The following is a 7,014-nucleotide window of genomic DNA, read 5'->3' as shown; positions in this document are numbered from 1 at the left end:
TTGAGGTGCATTACCACTATGTCAGGAAAAGACTCTCTACATCAGAGATCAGCTTGGTCTATGTGCCTACATATGACAACATGGCAGATTTATTCACGAAAGGCTCTTCCTCGTGAAAAGTTCGAAGCTTTTCGTAAAGCTTTGAGTTACTACCTTTTTAGGATTGATCGACCATACCCTGTACATGTTCACATCATCACTCTAAGGAGGATTTGTAGCATTATATGGTAGTGATATGTGTGAACACACTTAGGATCGTCGGGGACACTTTTTCCCTCACTAGGAGGTTTTTTTCCCCGTGCGTATGTACACCCTCTTATCTACTCATTTTGGGATGTGTACTTATCTTTTGTAAACTGGCGACACACATTCGTTCATACTAATCTTGTGAGTTTGTGTGCACTCAAGCTTCTCTATCTTGTGTGTGTGCATTGTTGCAACCCTAACCCTTATTCCAACAATTGCTTCAAGAAGCCATGTTTTAGGAAAAGGGTCGACTTAAGAAGAAGTAGAAAAAGAATCGGTTGCATCCCCGATAGGTGGCCTACACATAACAACATGGCAGATTTATTGACGAAAGGCTCTTCCTCGTCGTCGTGGCTCGTGAAAAGTTCAAAGCTTTTCATAAAGCTTTGAGCTTACTGTCTTTTTAGGATTGATCGGCCATACCCTGTACATGTTCACATCATCACTCTAAGGAGGATTTGTAGCATTATATGGTAGTGATATGTGTGAACACACTTAGGATCGTCGGGGACACTTTTTCCCTCACTAGGAGGTTTTTTTTCCCGTGCGTATGTACACCCTCTTATCTACTCATTTTGGGATGTGTACTTATCTTTTGTAAACTGGCGACACACATTCGTTCATACTAATCTTGTGAGTTTGTGTGCACTCAAGCTTCTCTATCTTGTGTGTGTGCATTGTTGCAACCCTAACCCTTATTCCAACAATTGCTTCAAGAAGCCATGTTTTAGGAAAAGGGTCGACTTAAGAAGAAGTAGAAAAAGAATCGGTTGCATCCCCGATAGGTGGCCTACACATAACAACATGGCAGATTTATTGACGAAAGGCTCTTCCTCGTCGTCGTGGCTCGTGAAAAGTTCAAAGCTTTTCATAAAGCTTTGAGCTTACTGTCTTTTTAGGATTGATCGGCCATACCCTGTACATGTTCACATCATCACTCTAAGGAGGATTTGTAGCATTATATGGTAGTGATATGTGTGAACACACTTAGGACCGTTGGGACACGTTTTTCCTCACTAGGAGGTTTTTTTCCTCGTGCATATGTACACTCTCTTATTTACTCATTTTGGGGTGTGTACTTATCTTTTGTAAACTGGCGGCACACATTTGTTCATTCTAATCTTGTGAGTTTGTGTGCTCTCAAGCTTCTCTATCTTGTGTGTGTGCATTGTTGCAACCCTAACCCTAATTCTAACAATTGCTTCAAGAAGCCATGTTTTAGAAAAAGGGTGACTTAAGAAGAAGTAGAAAAAGGGTGACTTAAGAAGAAGTAGAAAAAGAATTGGTTGCATCCCCGATAGGTGGCACCAAAAATGATATGGCTTGCACAACCCCTCGCAAGAATTCTCAAACGATAAGCTAGCTAGCTTCCTCTCCTCTAAAATCCTCTCGTGGGTGTGACTTTAAGGAGCTCTATGTACACCCACAAGGACTCTCACACCTCTCACTCTTTCTCACTCTCACATAATACACAAGACACACATGCACCAAGAATCATACATACTCCTCTCTGAACTCTCTCTCTCTCTCTCTCTCTCTCTCTCATAAGAGTAGTGCACAAGAAAGTAAGAGGACATTAGGAATTTTTTGGACCCAAAGAGGACCTCTTGGATTAACTTTTGATTAGGAATGAACCAATAGGAAGAGGGCTGGGTGCACATTTTTGACTTCTTTGACCCTAGGGGGCCTAGGCTTTGGTTTGCTAATGGGGCCTAATTACTACTCTTGTCCCCCTACCTCTTGGACCCAAACTTAGAGGTCCCCCCACCTAGAATCGCGCAGATGAAAAACCCTAAAAATTGAAAATTTTTAAATTTTTTCCAAAAGTGTGTTTTCCCTCTCAAACTTTCCTCCAACATACTCTAGGTTTGGAAAGCTCATTTTGAACCTCTTTCTTCCTCTTCTAAGCTCTCCATTGCTGCAAAAACTCCATACCTCTCAAGCTCCCTCTCCCTCAGTCTCAAGCTCCCTCCCTCTCCTACCTCTCAAGCTCCCTCTCCCTCTTTCTTCCTTTTCTAAGCTCTCCATTGGTGCAGAAACTCCATCCTTCTCAAGCTCCCTCCCTCTCAATCTCCTCTCTCTCTCTCTCTCTCTCTCTCTCTCTCTCTCTCTCTCTCTCTCTCTCAAGCTTCCTCCCTCTCCATTGTTGCTGCAGAAACTCTATCTCTCTTTAGTCTACTCTAGGTTCAGGAATCCTATTCTCAAACTCTAACCCTCTTTTAAGCTTTCCATTGCTGCATTGAAAACCCTGAACTTTCTCTCCTCTCCACTCTTCTGTTGTAAAACAAGCTTTCCATTTCTGCACTAAAAACCCTGAACTTTCTCTCCTCTCCACTCTTCTGTTGTAAACAAGCTTTTCTTTTCCCTTCTTCTCTTTTCTTACCACCATGGCCTCTTCCAGTAATGTGAGAAGACCTAGGGAGAAGGTGGAAGAGCTTGTGCTGCATAACACAACAGATGAGAATGGATTTTGGGCTCCAACAAGATTCAGGGTTGGGGCTTGGGTCTACATGCAGCCAAGCTCTAAGGGACCACATTAAGTGTGTCAACTGGGGAATATGCTACATCATTGGAAGAGGCAGCTACAAGGCTTCAAGCATACTAAGAAGGAAGGACTGGTTGCCATAGTGCAACATGTGTATACCCTTGGAGACCTGTACATTCAAGGCCAACGACCAAGGTTTCCTTCAAATTGTCAGTGTAACATAAACACAGCTTTAACAGGTTTATTTGGCAAGCTAGAAGAGATCCCCAACCCCCCTCTTAACAATCCCAAATGGCCCAAACCTGATGCTTGGACCATCTTATGCTTAAAGTTTAAGATGGTAAGTGATATCAAGACATCACTCAAGTTTTCAAAGGCATCTAGGTCAGTACATCTAGGTCAGTAGGGCTAAATTGGTTTTGTCCTTTACATGTTTTTGTGCACATGTTCAATTCCATGCCATTGCACCAAACAAAAACTATGTATATTTGTAAGAAGGTACGGTCTGACCTTATTCAAGGATTACTAGGAGAGGGTTGGTTAATGAGGGCTCACATCAAGGTGATGTGTACAAGTGCAATGTAGTAGATTCTACAGTGTCTTTCAGGTTCTTGAAGGCACGCTCTATTTTGTACATGCATCTGCACTACCAAAGATGGATGCAAAAGCACGGGACATGGATCCCACTTCAAGCCTTAGAAGAAGAAATTATGCCTATTGAGGTAGCTGTGATGATGCAAAATGGATAGATTGAGCGAGTGGCAACAAGCAAGCATTGGATCCTAACAGACCTGCGTCAACACTTTAGCATCATGGGCTTTGACAATGTGGAAGAGTCAAGTTTCAAGTTGATGAGAAGCAAGGTATATCTGATTCCATTGCATGTCTAGAGTTAACCCTTACACTTTCTGGTTATTGTGCCACTTTTTATATTTTTACAGATTGGGAAGCGTAAGGAGGGGACAACCATGGTCTCAGAATCATGGCAAATGGTGGGGAACCTTGAATTTTCAGCAGCAAGGTGCATAGCCCTACCAACACATAGTAGGCATGTGGAAGAGCTTGAAGATGAATTGAGTATATGGAAAAATAACCTCTGTTTGATGCACGAGAGGGGCAAGAGTTTCAGGTTCGAGGTGAAGGCAATGACAAGCTTTCAAGTCAACAAGGAGATGGAGATCAACATGAAGTAAATGTCACAAGAGGGGCAAAAAATGAAGACATTATAACAATTTTAGATTAGATGACATGCTTGTAATTTTGTAGCAGGCTCTTTTTTAACCAATCTTTATTTAGTTGAAATCTTAATATTTTTACAAACTGTAATTTTTTTAATCTAGCGATCTATTGTGAAAAGGCCAAACTTTAAATTTTAACTATAAATAGCCAAAGGTGCCTTCTTTCTCATTTTCACGCGATAGAAACCAAGCACGAGCTCACACTATCTCTTTGCATTCACATGGCTACCCACTTTGACCACTTCTGTGAGTTACTCTCCACCACCCTGTGGGCGGGCAAGAGCGAGCTCTTTGTCATGTTCTCTCGTGAAGTCAACTTTGAAAAGTCGCTCGCCCTTACGTCCGTCCCAACATTATGAGACGCAGATTGCATACATGAAGAAATACTTGGCTCCCCACTCCATCTCCTTTCCCCATTGCCCCAATGATCGATGGGTGCCTGTTGAGCTGCTTACTGTACCTTCAATAAGCAAGAGGTGAAGAGGTTGGGGAAGGGCAATTTAGGAACTAGGTTCCTCTCGTGGCTCGCCACTTTTGCGCTCCTCATCCGATGAGGATTCGGATGAGGAGGTAGAGATGCCTACATTGCAGTTGGCAGGGTATTTCAGGGATGACAAGGAAGTGAAGGTAGTAGGAACGAGTGCTGGTGTAGAAGAACAGCTTGCATCAAAGCACTTTCCAGAACAGCCCGCTGTAGTAGACGATGCAGGGCCATATTCCCCACACGAGGAGAGCAAGGTGCTACCAGAGCTTGAGATCAATCTCTTGAGCACCATTGTGGTGGAAGGTGAAGAATACTTATTTCTCATGACCTTGAAAAGACAAATGGCTTGAGAATGGATGAATGCTTGGGCATTATATGCACGCGATGTGAGGTGGACCTTGATATACGTCCAACCTCGGTCCTCGCCTAGATAGTGCTATATAATGCTTGGGCATTATATGCACGCGATGTGAGATGGACCTTGATACGTCCAACCTTGGTTCTCACCTAGATAGTGCTATATTAACCCTTGGAGAATCTATCTCGCAGAGACAGATGCTTTGGTCAAGGAAACTGTGGTTGAGACTGTGGAGTAAGCCTTAGTTCTAGAGGAGGAATTCACAACCTTACAAGACAAGCTAGAGGCTGGAAAGGATACCCTTGCTGCTGGAGTAATGGAGGAGACCAAAGCACCAAAAAAGGATGAGGCTAAGTCCTCGATTGACCTTTCCGCCCCCACAGCACTTTGGCAAAAGAAGACATTGAGCAAGAGGTAATAATCGACCTTTTACAACCTAGAAACATTTGTAATTATGTATAAAAAATATTTTGATTTTTCCTTTGTAGAGAGGGTGGTTGAAATTGACGCATTTGCTAGGAGAGGCGGCGGCAACAGAGTACCAAGCCAAGGTCCATGGATATGATGCTGCGTTGGCGCACTATCTTGGTTGACTTCTTGTGGATGGCATCGCCATTACCACAGGGACTACACCCCTCAATCTGCCTTCACTCTCTTCTTTTTGAAAGCCCTCTCTAAGGTGCTCTGTGTAGCCTCTATGGCACAGAGCACCAAATGTATAGTTCTGATTAAAAAATCCCTTGCCTTCGATGTTTTTGGTTCTAGATTTAGGGGTAAGCTTCTTGCTCGTATAGGTATAGCCAAAAGCATAGGCATAGAGGATCCTCAAGAAATAGCCCAATCACTCCTTGAGCACACTCTGCCCAATAACAAGAGAAGGAAGCTCAATATTGTAAGAAAGCTTTTGTAAAGATGATGTATCATTTCTTATTATGAATACAATATAATTTTTGCAAACTTATTTTCATCAAGTATATCATTATTTTTTCTAGTTTGTACCATTAATGTTTTTGTGAATGCATCAGAAATGACCATGGGAGCTTGGGGGAGTAGTGCCAGAACAGTGCGAATTTTGAGCCTGCACCACTACCGTGTAGAGCCCAAATTCGCACTGTTTTGGCACAGCTTTCCCAGCCCGAGTCAAGAGCAATTCTTATGCATTGGATGATAAATAATGTATTTTTACACATGATTAAATGTATTTTTATCTTGTAAATTACTGTTTCTCATAATCAGTGTACTCAAATTGATTATAAATGCATCAAAAACGATTCTGAGTGGCTGGGAGAGCAGTGCCAAAACAGTGCGAATTTTGAGCCTGCACCGCTGCTGTAGAGCCCAAATTCGCACTGTTCTAGCATAGCTTCCCCAGCCCTCCAGGAGAAATTTTGCTGCATTGGATGACAAATAATATATTTTTATACATGATCAAAGGTATTTTTATTTTGTAAATTATTATTTTTATAATTACTGTACTAAACTTTATTATAAATGCATCAGAAATGATCCTGAGTGGCTGGGGGAGCAGTGCCAGAACAGTGCGAATTTTGAGCATGCACCACCGCTGTGCAGAGCCTAAATTCGCATTGTTCTGGCATAGCTTCTTCAGTCCTCCAGGAGCAATTCTGATGCATTGGATGACAAATAATGTAATTTTACACATGATTAAAGCTGTTTTTATCTTATAAACTATTATTTCTCATAATTAGTGTACTCAACTTCATTATAAAAGCATCAAAAATGATCCTGAGTGGCTGGGGGAGCAGTGCGAATTTTGAGCCTGCACCACCGTTGCAGAGCCTAAATTTGCACTGTTCTGACATAGCTTCCCCAGTCCTCTCCAAGAGCAATTCTGATGCATTGGATGATAAACACTATATTTTTACACATGATTAAAGGTATTTTTATCTTATAAACTAATATTTCTCACAACTAGTGTGCTTAACTTCATTATAAATGCATCAAAAATGATCTTGAGTGGTTGGGGGAGCAATGCCAGAACAGTGCGAATTTTGAGCCTTCACCGCTGCTGCAGAGCCAAAATTCGCACTGTTATGGCATAGCTTCCCTAGTCCTCCACGAGCAATTCTGATGCAGTGAATGACAAATAATATAATTTTACATATGATTAAAGCTGTTTTTATCTTACAAACTATTGTTTCTCACAATTAGTGTACTCAACTTCATTTATAAATGCATCAGA

Source organism: Cibotium barometz, chromosome 37 (genome assembly GCF_041138505.1).
Source record: "Cibotium barometz isolate CiBa-2024 chromosome 37, ASM4113850v1, whole genome shotgun sequence".
NCBI classification, from domain to species: Eukaryota; Viridiplantae; Streptophyta; class Polypodiopsida; order Cyatheales; family Cibotiaceae; genus Cibotium; species Cibotium barometz.
Note: the sequence above shows the minus strand (reverse complement) of the source record.